Genomic DNA, 19,279 nt, shown 5'->3' with positions numbered 1-19,279 from the left:
AAGATCACATGGACAGTTAGCCTTATTTCTTCCCTAAAAATGACATAAAATGAGGAAAAAATGTGTGGAGTTGACTGGTTATTCAACAGAAATAATGAAAGTGTCACCATTTTCTTCTTGTTGAATGAGAATTGTATAGCCTTAGTAGAGGCAAATACAAAATATACATCGCTTTTATGAAAACTGTACAAGAGAGAAATATTTTCAGTACCTGGAGTGTGTATTGGTATTATGTCCTGTGGAGAAGTCCAATAGTATTAGTAGCTCCTTTTTAAAATTTATTTTTAATAACAGACTAGAAAATGTATATACGATAATTCTCTAGCCAAGCAGATCCATATTTAATAAGAAAGAAAAAAAGGAAATAAATTGTCCACTACAGATGTAATGCCAGACAGAAATTCCAATAAGCAACGTCAACAATAACACATCACTAAATTTTTGAGGCGGTGTCACTAAGTGAAGCCTTTTTATAATATTATACCCAGGCCATACAAAGTCTATAAAACAATGATATGGACTCTATTCCACTCTCCAGAAGAGAGATATTCCTGATACTAAGTAGTCTTAGTGTTTACTAAATATTTCTGATACCTCTCTTTTTCTCCCAAGTATTTTCTAAAGTGTCTACTTTTTATAATGTTAAAGGAAGAGATAAATAACATAGTAATGCATTAGGCAGCAATGCCAGAAGGACCAAACAAAAATATAAATAACCTCAACTGGGATAATATTATAGCTGTATTTTATTATAGTGGGCTTAGTATGACTTCAGGCTGCATTCAAGATGTCTGCATGAAGATTACATTGCAGTTAATAATTTATTTCCTTCACCCTTCACTTTACAATTTCTTTCGTAAAACACATTAATTGTAAGCATATTTCTCATGCAGTAGTTTATAGCAATTAAGTCTGCAAACTTGTTACTTTGTATTGCATGTTAAAATCTAGTCCATTCCAAGATCAGATTTGCATATTAATCTGGTCAGTGAGTTTCAGCAATGGCTCAATTATTTGTATTCCATTCCACTTATCTTAAGAGCATAATTGAGATATGACTAGAATAAATACTGACTATGCCAATTTACTAGAACGATATATCAGGGGAAATAATGTTATAAACATGTAGTTATTTTAAATGAAATCCTAAAAACATACTATATATTACTGTTTCCATATTCTTAAGATATTAGCATTGATTTTTTTTGTAATTTGTTAAATTGAAATAAGATCTTAAATTATTTTTTTTAAAAAAATCTCAATTTATATATGATATATAAATTAACATTTGTTTATTCTCCAAAAGAAAACAAGTGGAATTCTATTGTTTCTAATGTAAGGTATATGCCTCTGTGAAAGAATTACATTATTACCTATTCTCGTCATATTCTCAGCTACAGCTGCTACTTCTAAATTCATGTTAAAAGATTGTCCTCTGTGTGTTATCTGAAAATTTCTTTTTTCTCACCTTCCTACCTGTCTCTGTGTAATCTTAAAATTGATGTTATCCACTAACTTAAGAAAACATGAAAAAGAAACAAAGAGTTGAAAGAAAAGTTGAAAATCAGTGAAAAGATATCAAGAAATAGTTTGAGATTGCAAATTAACAAAAGAAATGTGCAAAGATCAATAAACTGGGACTACAGAACTGCAAATATAAAATTAAGCATAAAGAAACACAGGAAAGAAGAACACATTGTGTCTACATAGACTACATAGAATATAGCAGCAGCACTTTAAACTCTGCAGCAGAGAAATTAAATCCAACTGATACTTTTCAAATCATGACTTCTGTCATTGCAAAAATGAAAAAACATGGGAAGCTTGTCAGTGAGTGAAATACAGAATCTACTGCAGAAGCACGTGCAACTTTACCAGCAGGTTAAAAACAAACAAGAAGACTTAAAATGAAAAGGTGGCATTTATTGAGCCTTTGCATATTTCTACAAGTCTTAGCTAGGCAAGTCTATAGAAATTAATCCTGAATGTGCTTTTCCCTTTCCTTTCCACAAATAAGAACTTCTTCAAAACCTGCTTACATTCTTTACTTTTTATCCATTCAGTGTCAGAATTAGACTCAGTCCTTTGTTGACATATTCCCACATAAAATAATCTAGTAACCAGTTAATGAGATTCATAAATTTTACAACAGGTAAAATTCTTCAGAAGAGATTTTTTTTTTCATTTAAAATAAGGTACTTCATATTACTTAGTACATTTTGATCCTAGTATTTAATCAATGGTCTGAGGCAGAAAGTTTTGAAAGCTGTCTATCTGAAGTTTGAGAGTGGCTTTTTTTCTAGGGCCAGCTTTTCAAAGCTATCAAACATCTGCAGCTGTAACTGATTCAATATAAAATCTGAAAAATTTGATTGTTAATTGCCAAATCTAGAAAACCAAAGCAAATTACACAGAAATATATACAAAACTGTTCCTTTAAACACCATAGTAATACTAAAAATATATTTTATATATTAATTGATATCTAATGTATATATGTACATAGATACATATCTATCATTATATATATGTTGTATATGTATATTGTATATGTGACGTATATTGTGTACATATAAATGTCAGAAAATCTACAAGGTTGAAACTATATTGTGATTCTGTGATGGTTTAGTGATTCAGGAAATACTGTTTTGCTTGTGTTTTATACTAAGAGGCTGGTCAGTTTTGAGGTATTTTTTGAAGATGTTTGAATAAACATTCTGCTTCAGTTTGTTCCCTAACAGTAGAAAATCACTTGTGGACAGGTCGGACCCCCATTAAGCATTGGTGCAGAGATGTTCAGTGGTTGTAATGTATACTGAGCTGATTTTATGGCAAACAAAATCTATTTCTTGGTGAGCTGTTTCAAGTAATTTTCCTTCTGTCTAAAATTGCCTTAATTTCACCTGGTGCACTTTGATTTTCAGCAAATGTTGTTTTGGACTTAATGTGATACCTTCATAGCAGCAATGTTTCCTGGCACGGAAGATCTACTGATGTAGTTTAGAGGTACTGTAGCCATTTTAAGGAACTATATGGAAAGGAGTACTCCATACTTAAGGCTTACATTACCTGGACTTCTGGGAGGTTTGGTGTCACTAATTATTACCCCCAGCAAGGTAATAATTAGCATTGACTCCATAATTCCAGAAGGCTGATCAATCGCTTTATTTTACTATACTATACTATACTATACTATACTATACTATACTATACTATACTATACTATACTGTACTGTACTATACTATACTATACTATACTATACTATACTATACTATACTATACTATACTATTCTTATTTAGAAACTCATCACCCTTACAGACAGTCCGATACAGCCAGAACAGATTGGTCAATCAATCCAAACACCAGTGACCAATCAAGAAATCACCCTTTGGTAAACAAATCTCCATAACACATTCCACTTGTGCACAACAAGAAGTGCAGTAAGTGAAGATAAGAACTGTTTCTCATCTTTTTCTCTGATCTTCTCACAGCCTTCCCTGGGAAAATGCCTGGAAAAGTTGTGCCTGCTTCTCTCTGTGGAGAGAGCTGCTGCCACAGAGTGGGCTGAAGGCTGAGGTGGATTGAGAACTCTTTGAATAGGAGATCCCACAGGACTGTAGTCAGTGGCACAGGGTCTAGTTGGAGGCCTTTCTCTAGGGGTGTTCCCCAAGGTTCAAAGTTTCCTGAATCACTAAATGTTTAGCTTGTTCATCAGTGACTTGATGAAGGGGCAGATGCCTCCTCAGCAAGTTGACTGATGACACAAAGCTGGTAGGAGAGGCCAATACTCCAGAGTGCTGTGTAGCCCTTCAGAGGGACCTTGGCAGGTTGGAGAGATGGGCAGAGAGAAACCAGCTGAAATTCAATAAAGACAACTGCAGGGTCCTGCATCTGGGGAGGGAAAAGCCCCAGGCAACAGTCCAGGCTGGAGGCTGAGCTGTTAGGAAGCAGCTCTGTGGAGAAGTCTTGGGGGTTCTGGTGGACACCAAGCTGTCCATGAGCCAGCAGTGTGACCGTGTGGCCAAGAAGGCCTGGGGTGTCCTGGGGTGCATTAGGAAGAGCATTGCAGAAGGGTGAGGAATGTAATTCTGCCCCTCTGCTCAGATCTAATGCTGTGTCCAATTCTGGGCTCCTCAGAACAAAAGAGATATGGAGAACCTGCAGTGAGTCCAGCCTAGAATGACAAAGATGGTAAAGGGATGGACCATCTATCTTACAAGGACAAGCTGAGAGACCATTCAGCCTCGAGAAGAAATGTCTGAGACGTGATAATCTGTCAGTATCTGAACGGAGGATGCCAAGGGGATGGAGCCATGCTCTGCTTGGTGGTGCTGAGCAAAAGGACAAGAGGCAACAGGTAGAAACTGATGCACAGGAGTGGAAGAACTTCTCTATTCTCTATCTGCTCCTGTGACTGAGTTCAGGAGCAGATTGTCCTGAGAGGTTGTGGAGTGTCCTTCAGTGGAGATATTCAAGAAATTTCTGTGCCACATGCTCTAAGATTACACTTCCTTAGTGGGGAGGTTGGGATGACCCACTGTGGTCCCTTCCAACCAGACCCATTCTGTGATTCTGTGATTTAACTTCTGGCTACCTTTATGGTTACTAAACACATTCATTAAATAAAACCAGAGATTAGCAGCTGGAAAAATGATATTTTACAATGTGTGCTATGGATGTCCAGTTTACACAGATATTTACTATTACCAGGATGTATACCACAAACATTAAGAAACCTTTTTTAAATTTGAGTCCTTGTAAATATTTTACTGATGTGACATTGTTAAACAGCTCTGCAGGAGCTGATGATAAACGTCATTTCAGAATAAACATCAGTGATTGCTATCCTAATCATTAAGAAAGAGAAATATTTATCTATGAAAGTTTAATCACTGAAACCTGAACACAGTATAACATTCTAAGTAAATGCCTGTCATAAATAAGTAATAAATAACATTATAATTTAAAGGATAATATTAAACAGAACCAATTAGCACAGAAATGTCTACCCTCTCATCTTAATATATAGCTCTTTGTTAAATGACATTTAAAGTTTCTGTAACTTGACTCTCAAGTGTAATACGTCATGACCATTCTCATTAAAACCAGCTTCTCTTATAGCACTTACAATGTTGGACTCCTACGGATAACATAATGAGGGTAGAATGCATTTTGATTGAGTTACCACTAGGGAGAAATTTAATTTAATTAAACTGGTCTTCATTAAAGTATTACATTGAAGTAAAGTAATTATAAAAGCATGTACAGTATTAGAGAAATCCTGCTGTTAAAAAGAGGGAGAGGGTTCATTTTAGAATGATCATAATTTTAAAAAATCTTTGTTCCAGTAATTATCTCAAGACTTCCAAAGCATCATACCTTTTAAAATCTAGTGATATATATAGATCATGTAGCGCTAATGCTACTCCATCTATTTATAATTTCTTCCAGTCTACCTCTGAAAACAAATTCCTGGAGCACCATTCTGCTTTGTACAAACACCTACTAAAACATCAACATAAAAATGTGGGATTAAATATATTTAGATGGTTAAAAATAAATAAAAACAGAAGGAAAGACAACATTTTTGAAGATGAGTTGTTTCAGTTTTTAAGAATATACACCAACAGCTATTCTCTCATAGGACATATTTCTTCATATGCTTTCATGTATCATAAATACATGTGATACCCCTGTGCAGCTATCACCTAACTAATGTATGCTTAAAGTGCAAAGCCAGCTCATGCATGTCAAGAAGTTCATAAGGAGGTTTGGGTAGTTTTCAGATAGAGTTCAGATTGACATTCCTTCTCTTTTATTCTTTTTTTCTGTGTTTGTTTGTTTGCTTCTCAACCCCGTTCACTACTGTGGCTTTCTTATTTCTGTGTCAATTTTCCCACTTTTTACTTTGTTTTGGCATTGTGGCTGTCAGTTTTCTTGTGCAACAGCATAGACTGGATTTTGGATACTTCCTCTGCTTCAAGAGATAATAATGACTTTCCTAAGCAGTTGGTTTAGCTGCTTGTCATTATGAAGGCAAGCTGAAGATTGTGGGTCATAAATGTTTTGCCCACCAGCCCAGGAATCTCAGCTCTCATTGGCTTCAGCCTGGAATCCAGGTACAGTAGGCACCAATTCCATGTTTGAATGGAGGCTGATTTTTTTTTTTTTCTATTTAATTAATTTTAATTGGAATACTCCATATTAATTTATTGCATACTTTTTGCAGCATATTACATCTTGTTCCAACCTATGGTGTATAGATCTGGAGATTTCTTTTTTCTTCTTTATCTGTTGTAACCATTTCATCTTTTTGCACAGCTTAAATATAGTCCAACAATCTTAACAAAACTAAAGGCAGAATTGGTACTGCTGATCCTTTTGCTAACTGCTTCATGTCAATCCAATCTCTGTTGCATATTTGACCTTCCTGCTTAGTCTAATAGGATGGAGCTGGAGATTTTATTATAGCCTCATCAAGTAGCAATCATTCAAAATAACACATTTTGTCCTTTTGCCGGATTCATTACCTTGAAACCCATTCCTTGTATTTTATATTCTACATAACTCTCAAATTGCCTAAAGCATTTACTGCTTTCCCTAAATAAGGTACTTGTAAAATATTTCCTGATTGTGGATTTAGAGTCTGATCCTTCGTTGTCTTACAGTCTCTGCAGAAATATTACATGTCCTCTGTGATTTTGTGAAGAAGGACTGGGTATACAATGTTATCAAATCAGAATATGACCCTGAGGTTTGGATAGTGAAAATGGGCCTATATATATTTGCTAAATTCTGACAACAGGGAGGCCATTGCCGAGCTGATACCAGGCCTTCTCACAGTGACCATTACCTCATTTTGCGAATTTCCTATGTGTGATTTCTGATTATATCTTTGATAGTAAAGTAAACAATTCCAGGAATGTTCCAGGGCACTGAATTTTATCCGAATACTTCTGAATTGTTATGATGCCCTCTGGAGCATTTTCCAGTTATGGCTTTTGGCATGCACCCTTGTGCTTGCTCCAAACGCCGTACTACAGGCAAGAGGCTGCCATGGCAGGTCCTAGCCCGAGGGCTGGCGCCTGTTACTCACTCGGGTCTGCTTGGTCACTGGGACCCAGTCTGTCGTACTCCCACTCTCCTCCGGGTACGGAAACAGGCCTTTGCTGGATGGATGGCTGCTGATGGGCCTTGGAGAAGCTCCTCTGGCTTCTCATTATCTTCCTGCTCTCCTTTGTTGGTGCAGATGAGCTTTTGCACATAACCTAATGATATTTTTGAATGGTAGAGAGCTTTTGTTGTGTAAATTGTTTAGAGACATATATATGTGCAGCATATAAAAGGCTGAAGGAACACACAAATTAATACATTTTTTTGAATATGATATATGACAAAGTAGTTTGAATTTGATGTAAACGTGATCTAATTTACCAGTTTTCTTTGGTTTTTGTACCACTTGCTGCTGGCATTGCTAGATTTAAGATACAGTCTTCACAATATGTGAACCTTTCTCCTTAATGTAGAAAGGAGAACTTTCTCAACCTACAGCTGTAGAGTATTTTTTCACACACATTAAAAACTTCATGTCACACCTCTGCCAGTTCCAGATTCACAACAGGGACTTGGTTAGAGCCTGAAAGTCCTATAGCTGAACTGTGTATCCCATTGGCTTCTCTGAAATAGGAATTACTTGCTCCTGTTTTGTTAGTCAAACAACATAAAAAAAAAATCATTATTGCATGTGCAGAAATACGCACACAAGCGTTTATTCTCTCTGTCAAACCAAGACTGCAAATTTCATTTGAACTTTCAAAACCCTTCATTTCCTTGTCCTTTATTTTTCTTTTCTTTCCTGTAAGACTTTCTGGCAGTTTTACTTCTAATGCATATTTCTAAATATCCTTGTTGGTCAACATGAGTGATACTTATGCTGGCAAATCCTAATTACATAGTTACAGATAGTACATAATGTAGAAGTCAAAACTGAAATCATTGACTGTGAAAAATTAATAGTAACCTCTTATACATGCTATTTTATGATGCTGCTGTGATCCCATAGTGAGTGTATGAATTTTTTTGGCTGAAAAAAATGTTAACTCAAATTATACAATGTTTTAATACAGCCCAAAATAATGTTGGTGGTCATGTGCATTACTCTGGAGAAAAGTACATGTTGCATATTCTAGACTGAGACACCTGAGGATCCTCGGTTTAGAGCATTCTTCCTAATTTAGAGATTTCCAAGGTGTTCCTGTCATCTTCTGTAGGCATTCCTGAGGATTCCCACTCTTTTCACATCAATAATTCAATGTTTTCTCATTTTTCACTGGTACTTATGCCATATATTGTCTGCATTCAAACGAAACTTTGTATGGAATGTACTGAAACATGAGCTGAAAAGTGTTAGATAGTTTCACTAACAGATATAAAAAATGCTGCCGTCAGAGAACTTCCAGTGCTTTGAATGACTTCATTTAGTAAACATTTTCAGATGAGTGTATGGAGTGGAAGAAGCTCTATGTGACTTGCTGCTACTCCTGATTTGTTTTTTGGGTATTTTATTGAAATCAAATAGAATTCTGCCTAGATGTACACATTTACGGAAAGTTTAGATCTCATTTACTGTAAGCTTTTAAAATTCTAGTAAACAAAATACAGCTAGACATATCTCAACTGAACTCTGATGCAAGAGTGAGGAAAAATTATGATGCAAATTATTTTTGCCTGTGAGATGCGCAAAAATCTAAGACTAAAAATAACCAGTATCTATCTGGACTTGTCTAGGACCCAACAGGTGCCTGATATTCTGCAGAAGTTTCAGTAACTGTAGAAGTATTACTACATTTTATGTGTAATTTAAAGTTGTCATTTACCATGAAAGAAAGCTTATTTATGCTTTCATGATCAGTTTTCATGTAAAAAACCTTAAGACAGCTACACTTCCCTTATAGTACAGTAATAAACAGTAGGAAAATGATTCCTTAAATTAGCTCAAATTACGTAGCAGGAAAAGAAATATAAGAAAGCTTTCAGAGTGTTACACTATCATTAGTACATATTTATGGTTCTCAGCTCTTAGTTATGGTGCATCCTGTCTGTTCTCCAGACAAAACAGGGTCATGTCCCTTTTTTCTTCCTGTTTCCAGAGGAGTAAAAATCTCCCTGTGCTATACTGTTGTCTGTCATGTTAGCACATATGAGAATTGTTAATCCGTATTGATAAGATTTCTGAACATGTCTTAGAACAAACAGACCAGAGTACCAGAGCACAAAATAAGAAGCAAATCAATAGTTGCTAACTGAAGTATTTCAATAGTGGATATATCTAGGATAGTAAGCCTGTGCAGGAGAAGCAATTTGAAGTCTGATATTAAGTCTGGTCTAGAGTTTTTTTAAACTCTGCTTCACATGATTTCAGGGTACTGACCTTTTGTCATTTTGTAAAAGACTCTTATATCTGACAACCTTCTGTTGCATTGTTGGGTATGGTTTTTCTTTGGTTTGGTTTGATTTTTTCCATTTCATTTTTCTTTCGTTGCTTCAGTGACTGCTTGTTTTCTCTTTCTTGTTGATGCAGTCTGCATTACGTGTCTCTCAGCTTGTTGCTTCAATTAACTTCTCAATGGACTCCCTGGTGATTTGCATTGTCTCCCATTTCCTATTTCCCTGCTGCTTTTTATCATTTTGCTTGTATTTCAGTGATCACTAACCGGCTGCTTAAGCAGTTGTTTGGAGCAGTAGTGATTCCCTGCTGATTTTAGCACTTACTCTGTACAGATCTTTTCTTAAACTTGTGTTTTGTTCTTTATCCAATTTTGATGTTGAGTTTCTGTCTGTGGGACTATATAAACCAAATCTGAAGTACCCTTCCCAGAAAAGATCAATCTATTTAGAGGAAAATTACTTTTCTTTGAATTTCAAACATTGAAAATGCTTATATGAAATAGAAAAAATACCAAATTAAACAAGACCATCAATTAATTTCTTATTTTTTTACTGTATTCTTTCTGTAGTTCTTTTTTGTATTTTATTGTCAGTTAATTGTAAATTATATTAAGTAAACTAGTGAACAGTATTGTATGACTTCTCTGTTTCCTATTCAAGACATGTAAAGTATCTGTCCCTGCTTGTAAACCTCACTTAATCCTTTACAAGTCTAATAACTCTATTTATTATTTTCAAAAATTTTCAGGGAAATTTATGGTCTTGTGGGAAAATCAGAATAATACTATGCCTAAGTCAGAAACCAGGAGAGAATTATATATATACAGAAAATATTTTAGCATAAATTAAATTAAAATATCACTTTTAGCTGTATGGTTATATACACAGAATCAGGTGTATTCAAGAGCCCAGCTTAATTTTTCTGGTAAATGACTCTAAAAACTAACATACTTTATATTTCATTGGTGAAAGAATGTTTCATTATTCCACCACAAATCACTCTCTCTCTATTATAGTCAGACATTCAGAAAAAAAAAAAATATGGGATCATAAACACATAAAGTTCACAGAAATACATATAGTGAATAGCAATGATCTACTTGTCCTACACAGGGCACCATTCAATTAAACTTTGGATTTACACAGAGACATATGGCAGTATACGGTCTGCTTACCATTCTACGTAAGAAAAGAAAATTATAGTATTTTCTTTCAGTATGGGACGCAAATAAAAGTCTGCACTGTTTCTTACCAAAACATATAGAATCTGCACTCTACAAGTGAAAACTCACAGGAAATAGAGAACTACAAACCTCAAGATTAAATCTCAAGATACTTTAAAGATTTAATCTGACAATATGTTTGCAATGTTCTAGAAATGCATAATGCTACTGTGCTTTTATTGTTGGGGTTGATAGGGACTTACTAAGATGAAGTGGTTTTATAACTGTATGAGTTTAGATTGTCAGATAAGTTTTAAATAAATGGCAGATGATGGTTATAGAGTTCTAGACAATGGATTAACTTTGTATCATTGCCAATACCCAGCTGCTTTGTTAAATATTACATAAACTTCTTCAGAGAAAGAAGTCCTTTCTTGTACTTCACTGTAAATATTGAGAGAAAGCACGAAATCTGAAGTCAGGGATGAAAACAGGTAATAATTTGTGTACTACCCGTGTTCTCCATGAGCTTGCAATGACCACAGTTTGGATCTCAAAGTCTTCAGTGAATGTGAATGGAAGGGAAGAGGAAATATATTTACTGATTTTAGTCTCCTACCAGTTGGAGATGCTCATAAAACATGAGCTGGGCAATTTGCAGAGTTCTCCAGTGTAGTTCTGATGTGGTAGTCTGTCTGAAATTTCTACAGGATTTTATTGATTGATTTTCAACCAGTATTCACAAACATGCTTCTGGATTCTATGATTATGACATAAGAGGGTGACAGTAATTTTTTACTAAAATATAATAAAGAAACAACACTGTCAGTGGGAAAGGACACACCTATGGATTGAAGAGAGCTCAGATTGAGAATAAACAGCCACTTTGAGTTCTGTCAATAAAACAACACATGAAGATGAGAAGCAATTTTGTATGTATATCAAAGTGAATCCAACAGTTTTAGGAAACAATAATCTTAATTACTCTCAGCATCTGTTTTCCAATCTGGAAAATAAAAATATCTCATCTTCTGTAAAATATCTATGTGTTAAAACTGTCTCCCTGAGTTAGTCAGACATAGAACTTATTCTGTATTTTTGAATTTAGTTTATAATAATGGCATTTATAAGTACCTGTCAAAAAGAAGCTATTGCATACACAATGCTTTTTTATGAAATTAGTATATGTTGATAGATACAGTTGCCCCTATTTTCAATATTATGAATGGTAACAGATATAATTCAAGTGCATTTTATTCAAGACAGAAGGCTTTTTGTAAAATTGGATGGGATTTTATGTCTTTCTGTGAAACAAAAGCATTTTTTAAACCATCAAATAGATGAAATTACACTGTTTTATTTTGTAGATATCTTCATAATATTAACCAAATGTGAAATCCAAGATCATGTTAGTTATGAGGCTATTTAATTATTGTGCTCATATTAAGAAAAACTGAGTTGCCCCATTGAAAAGGACTCACTTATTTCCATGTGCAGTTATGAAAACTAGTGTTCCAGTAGAAGATCTGAGTCTAAGCTATCATTGTTGTTATTTCTTGGTTAAATGTAGGGAGTGAAGAATAGGGAAATTACTCAGAGCTTGCAGAAACATAAATTATCTTGTCTACACATGTTGCTACAATATGATCAACATTAGTAACTCAGGTCTAGATACAGCCACAGCAGTAAAACCTCAAGGCTAAGCATGTACTCCTTGTATAATCTAGCAATAGATCAATGCAGCCCGTTTGCATCCAGCTCTAACAGATTGTATATGAGGTTGTGCTCAGCTAAACAGATTTACTGTCAGTTTAGTGCATTTCTGTGCAGATACTCATACATCAATAATGGTCCCTGTCTAAAACAAGTAAATGTCAATGTGTTTAAGGTATATTTTCTATCATCTACTACTATCAACTACTCCTGTTGTTACTTGTTATACTTCATTTTGATTTAAGCTTGTTTAAGAGTAGACTCTACACTGCAGTATGGATATCCACAACACTGAGGAGTCTCAGAATTCAGACCCACAAAATTACTCAGAGCTGTTTGATAAAATTTATTTTCCTTCCTATTTACACCACTGAAAAAAGCTCCTTTTCTTCCTGTAAATGAAATTAATTCTCCATCATATTTTTCCTATTTGCATTTTTTCTCCTTGTTCTTCTCTGAGCTTTCCCCAACATCCAAATTTTTATTGCAAGAGTGGTGAACACTTCAAAGAAACAGAAGCCACAGCTGTCAGGGATTGAAGGAGTCTAACAGCTATGACTACTTATTTAGTTAGAGTAGGGTTTGAGATTCCATTGTTTGTTTGTTCTTCTTGAAGTTATGAAAATGGATATTAGAAGAGTAGCTTTAGTATGAATGCCAGCCTGCACTGAGTATTAATGCAGCTACAGTGATAATTATTCAGATTTCGCTTTCACAATAAATGATAAAATTGGAGTAAATCCACAAACAGAAAATTAACTTAATTTAGGTTTACACCATAGCTGAAGGTGAGGGTAGAATACTTATGATATTAGCTAATTAAGTCAGGCTGAACACAAAATAGGTAAGCATGTGGAAAGGGAGAATTACAGATTTTCTCCATATAGCTTAAATATGTCAACAGATGTGTAATAGGACTTATAAATTGCCTTAATGCTGTTGGAGCATTAACAGAATTCTGATGCAGAACACCATATATAGGATACTAATGTAACTAAATTTTGCATCTAATTTTTCATGGCATGGATTGTAATGACTTGGGAGTAGAAAAGGTTTTTAATAAATACCTGTCCTAGCATGGATTCTATCAACTTAAAGATCAATTTCACAATGTGTATTTTCTAATATTGAATTTTGTATATATAAGACTTAGACTGAACAAATGTTCATACATCAGTTTTTAAAAGGAAAAAATAGAACAGCAGATGTTGTTGAATTGCTTTCTTATACTGAAATATAATAAAGAGTTAAAAATAGTGATCACAACTAAACTTCACTGTGTAGGTATGCCACTGTAACTTGAAAAGAGTAGGTTCATGTAATTAATTAATACTGTGGATTATTTTGGAAATGGTTATAATTGCAGAAATAAATTTATGCTTAAATAAAAATAGATTCTGATTGGTAAGTAATAAAGATTATATTCAATATTTAAATTTTCTGTGTTTGTATAAGTGTTGCAGATCTGTTGCCAGGAATGCTGTTATATTTTAGTCGTGATTCTTTGTGTCTTGTCCTAGAAAACACAGTTTTGTCAAATAATAGCCACTCACTCCAGAATTGCCGATTTTCCCCTATAGCTGCAAAATAAAAACCTATGATTCTTACTCTGGTTTTTCAATCTAAGGATTTTGCAGTGTTTCCAACTGAAGTACAGTGTATGTTGCAAGAAGAAAAACAGAAGGTGAGGTTCAGGCAGATGCCACTTCTCTTAAGGAAAACAGACCCAAGGCCTCTAGTATGAAGTAAAATCACAAAAATGAGAACTCTCTTTTTTTTTATCCTCTTATTGAGTAAATGTATATAAAAACTTGCAGAACAAACGCACGATACTCAAATTGCTATTTTATTACAGTGAGAGCAGATGTTTGCATAACCCTAAAGAAAGATCGAATTTAGGTACTTAAAAATTCTTTTGTCTGTGGAATAGATCATGCAAGGAAGCTCCTGGTTCTCTTCTCCTTGAGATTCTACTTCTATCAAGATATTTTCCTGCATACTCTGAGATAAATCTCATTGCAAATCAGAAATTTATAGGGTTTTCCCTTTTCTTTTAAATTGAAAAGTATTTTCTTAAGCATCACATGCTTTCTCAGATAGTCTCATTACTGCAGGAAAAGACTCTCCTCACTGGAGATTGTACAAATGCCTCATCAGGATCAAGCTGAGGTGAAGATATATATACATCCTTCAACAGTCAAGCTCTTCTTAAAATGCAACAGCCACTTGAAAGACCTTGGTTTTTTTTTGGTTTTTTTTTTTTTTTTGTAGAGGCGTGTAGTTCTGGCTCAAATATTGTAAATGGCAAAGAGGATGTGAGGGAATAAGTACTAAATTATGTACTTTTGGAGTTTCCCTCAGTGCTTTGGTGAATGCTGTAGGAATGTCTTTGAATTTAATCTGAATAAAGCTATGATAAAGATTTTGAATCTTCAAAAGGTTTTGAATCTTCAGAAATGTTCAAATGATCAAAATTCTGTGGAACTGCATTGCGTTTTTTAGGTATATGGTTGCACAGTAAATAGTAATACAACATGCAGTTAAATGATTTCAACAGTGTCTTTTCCTTATCAGTTTTGTATCTAGAAATTAAATAATCCCAGAACACTTCATTATTTTGCCTCTCAGATATAGGCAAAGTATAAGCCTTAGATATTTATCCTTTTTTTTTCATTTAATTCAAGTCACTCTGTCCAAAGATGCTTCTCGTTTGTATAGCTTGTAGATGGACAGAAATAATCTTATTACCTTAAACCTTTAACAATGTATGACATATAACTGATAATAAGTTTTGATGGAAGAAATTGTTATGGCAGATCTAACAGAAGATTCCAGCTTTTATTACAGATGATCTTACAGCATAGAGAAATCCTCCACTACTAGTTGCCTTATTATTATACAGTTAACACCATGTTAATTCTTTCACAATTCTCAGTTTCATGAAAAAATTGTGATCTTACTTAGTAGTTGAATATATCCTTTAAAACTCCTGTCAGGTTAATAGTTCAATTAAAAAAACCCAAGTCATCTCTATTTAAACAATCCAATTGTAATAAGAAGATTTTTTTACTATTTATCACAAGTAAATGTTATTTTTATCATTAGATAACCTCAAAATCATTGCAAATTGTATAAATACTTCATAGCAACCCACTGATGTGATTACAAATCCATTTAACGTGTAGGTTTTTCCTGTGGTTCCAAATACAGATCCGGTGTATATTTTATTAGGCTATTTGAGAAGAATTAATGAATGAGGATAAGACCTTACTGTAATACTTACTATGTGCAGTTGTAGGTTATGAACTTTTATGAATAGAAACTATGTGAGAAGGAAATTGAAGCAATGTGAGTTTGTGAGGGGGTAGACTAAGTATGATGGAACAAAGGTGGGTGTTGGATGGGAAAAGAGGAGTGCTGCCCCAAGAAGTTCATATACCTTGCCTCACAGTTTTCTGTGTAATCACTTTGATCTCCCTCATTGTTCTGGAGTCCTTCCTTCACTTCCCTAATTCCCTTTCTTCCCTTTCTACATCTCCTAACCACTTCATTTGTCCTCAGCAACCCTTTGAGGCTGCTGTCAGTCCAGCTCACATCACTTCTATAAGGTGTTTTACTTCTTTTATTTCTATTACATATCCTTGCTTATCCTTCTACAGTGACTTTTGACTGCAAGAAGTATGGCCACAGAGATCAACTTTGAGGCATTTCTGGAGCTGGCAGTCTTCTAAATCTCAAAAAAAAAAAAAAGAAAGCTTCTTAAAGCACTGATCTAATTTTCCCTTGTGACTCCCAGAGTAATATTTCTATGCTGTAGTTCTGTTGTTTCTCTTAAATTGTCAGCTTGTATTCATGGGGTCATGTGGTCAATTATGTGATTAGGCTGAAAATTAAGTTTAAACAACAACAAAGAAGTCTTCTTGGGCAAATCAGCCTCTCAGACATATGCATGTAAGCGCTTAACATAGAAGCAGCTAGAAATTCACTATGAAGGAAAGACTCTTTTATACTTAGATAGTGCATTCATGATTTTAAGAAAATCAATTTGATTCATTTAGGTCTAACAATTTATTTTAGCCTTGATACTTTCCTATGAGAAATTATGCTTAATAAAATGAAGAATCTGCAATTCCCAGAGGGCTTCCAGTACAAGGATTTGGTAAATAAATTAAGCCTTCCTGTCTTCTCTAAAAGAGCACTCACAAGAATGTAACATATTCAACATAAAGGAGTGTTTTTTCTGTTTTTACTAAATTATCTTTGATCAAGGAAGCTTGTCAAGAGAACTATTGTACTACTACAAATTACATTTTCCTAACTTAAATTTTAAAGTTGTTGAAAATAATCAGTTTTTTTCCTGCCTGTTAAGAAATTCAACCAGATTCAGCAAAAAAATCTCTGTTGAGAGTATCTTGAGTCCGAGACACTTAAACTGATTTAAAAGAAATAAAAATTGCAGAATAAGTAAATTTGTGTTGCAGTAAAATCCATGGCAAATGAGCAGAAATGATTGTGAGACTAACATGTTAAAGTTATGACTTGGGAAATAAAACTTCATATCAGCATGAAAGACTAAAAATTATTAAATAATATATAATTGGTGCTGTAGTGCTACTAGCAATTGAAACTGATGAAGGAAAACAGGCTTCTGAACTTGGCTATAGTTTTGTTTTGAATCTATTTCATATTTAGCAAAAGGGTTACTATACAGCTGAATGTGATCACAGGACTAAAATTAATCTAAGCAGTTATATTCTCTGTGTATGGATCGGATTTGTGTGTCAGTTACCTGCCACAGCCTCGGGCAGATGGGCTGAGCCAGCTTGCACTGCCCGTGTGAGGCCGGGTGGACACCACCAGAGAGGCACCCCAGGGGACGGCATCTGCCAGCCTGGTGGTGCTGAGTGCTGTGGCACGGGTGCACAGCTTTGGTAGCCCCACACGCTGAGAGAGGTGAAGGGATGAGAGAGGGACACTTGTCTGCGAGCCCAAAGAGTCCTTTATTTCCTCAGGTGGGGCAAGGAAGGTGCCCTCTGAGTGGGTGAAGGAACAAATGCCAAAGAAATCAAAGATTACAGCAACTCAAATAGGAGGTGGGCGGACAGGGGTGCAAACCTGTCTCGCCCAATGGGGATAAAGCAGAGAGGGATAACATCATTTACAATGACCTGTGATAATGTAACAGGGGTAGGCACAAGGTCAGGGGACAAATAGAAAAGATAAACTGAGGTGCTTGATACAGAACTTTCTGGAAGAAACTGGTTACCGGATTGACGACCAAAAGGGTATAAACAAACTCTGATGGAACCAAATAAGGAGAAAACAGGGAGAGATGAGAAGATTGATCGATAACTGGGGAGCCAAGTGGCGGGAACTTTTGGGGAAAACAACTTGGATCAAACCAACTGTGAGGGGACAAATGTGGGAGCATAAAAAATAACTAACATTGATAAAACCAACTGACTAAATCAAACCACACCGCAACAGATTTGCATGGCAAGCTTTTGGTAGTGGAGGGCAGGGAGCGTTTGGGAGTGGCTTCTGTGAGAAGCTTCCCAGTGCTGGATAGAGTCAGTGCTGCAGCTGGCCAAGCTGGGGTGGCGCTCTGATTCTTAAGTTTTTCTAAAGCCTTCTGAGTTTACATTCTGTTGGAAAACTTTCCCACACAATTTCTGTAAGTAACATATTGTTTTGCATTCCTTCATGGGGGTGGATAAACTTGATTACTAGTGGTTTGTCCAATGTCTTTGGAGAGGTGGCCCATTCACTCTCCAATCCACTGTCACCTTTAGAAAAGTATAAAAGTTGGAGTCAGAAAATAAACTTCCTCTTTTACCTTGCAAACTAGCAGGTAACTTGCGTTGTGTTTTCTCGTGTTCTATAGCGACACTGGGGCACATCAACAACAACAGCAATACCTCGAGGATTACATAGCTAAGAAAACAAAAAAATATTGCTCAGAAGGAAATTGCAGCCAGTGGAGAGAGGGAGCCTTGCAGACATTAAGGCCAGTGCAGAAGTAGAGAGGGAGGAGGTGCTTCAGGCGCCAGGGCAGAGATTACCCTGCCACCCATGGTGAGGACCATGGTGAGGCAGCTGTGTCCCTGCAGCCCAGAGTGGTCGATGGTTCAGAAGGGATCCACCTGCAGCCCCTGAGGGCTCAACACCAAAGGCGGCTCCTGGCAGGACCTTGGGACCTGTGGAGATAGCAGCCCACATTGGAGCAGGTTTGTTGGCAGGACTTGTGACCCGGCAGGGGGCCTGCACTGGAGCAGTTTGTGAAGAGCTGTTCATAGTGAACTGTAAGGATTCAGGTCTAAGAACTTGATGGACAACTGTATCCCATGGGAGGGATACTACAATGTTTGCAAGGAGTCCTCTCCTTGAGTAGGAGGGAGCAAAAGAGCCAGCTTGTAATGACTGACCACAGCGCCCATTCCCTGTTCCCCTGTGCCACTGGCAGGGACGTATTTGAGAAAACTGAGAGTCAAAGAACCCAAGAAGATGGGACGGGTGGAAGAAAGTTTTAAGATTTACTTTTATTTCTTATCATCCTACTCTGATTAGATTGGTAATAAATTAATTTCCCCAAGTCAAGTCAATTTTGGTAATTGTTAACTGATCTCTCCCTGTCCTTATCTCAACCCACGAGACTTTCATTCTGTTTTCTTTTCTCTGTCAAGCTGAGGAGGGGAGTGATAGAGCAGCTTTGGGGGGTACCTTTTGTCCAGCCTCTACCCAGCACAGTGTAGTTACACTGTTTAAACAGGTGATGAGAGCTACACTGAAAACTAAGGAAGAAAAAAAATTTATATGTTTTTCTAAAGAAACAACATTTTATGTTGCTGCAATTCATATTAAGATCATTAATCTACCTGTTTTTTAAAGTAGTTAAAATATCTTTATGTTACTGGAATTAAAATGATGTCATTTATAGATTGAATGTATCTTTGT

The 19,279-nt window shown here is 35.6% G+C and overlaps 1 protein-coding gene across 38 annotated transcripts in view; it reads left to right on the top strand.

The window, feature by feature from the left end:
- TENM3 (teneurin transmembrane protein 3) overlaps nt 1-19,279 on the top strand; it is a 1,292,556-nt gene that overhangs the window by 133,252 nt on the left and 1,140,025 nt on the right. Inside the window, exon 1 of one of the 38 annotated variants that reach the window (XM_072927761.1) lies at nt 5,967-6,121. The exons of the other annotated variants lie outside the window; for them this stretch is intronic. The gene's annotated coding sequence lies outside the window, so the exon portion shown is untranslated. Of the gene's footprint in view, nt 1-5,966; nt 6,122-19,279 lie in introns of those variants that run through there. 38 annotated transcript variants of the gene reach the window in all.

The sequence above is a fragment of the Taeniopygia guttata genome, chromosome 4, assembly GCF_048771995.1.
Source record: "Taeniopygia guttata chromosome 4, bTaeGut7.mat, whole genome shotgun sequence".
Lineage (NCBI taxonomy): Eukaryota > Metazoa > Chordata > Aves > Passeriformes > Estrildidae > Taeniopygia > Taeniopygia guttata.
This window is presented reverse-complemented; position numbering and strand designations above follow the sequence as displayed.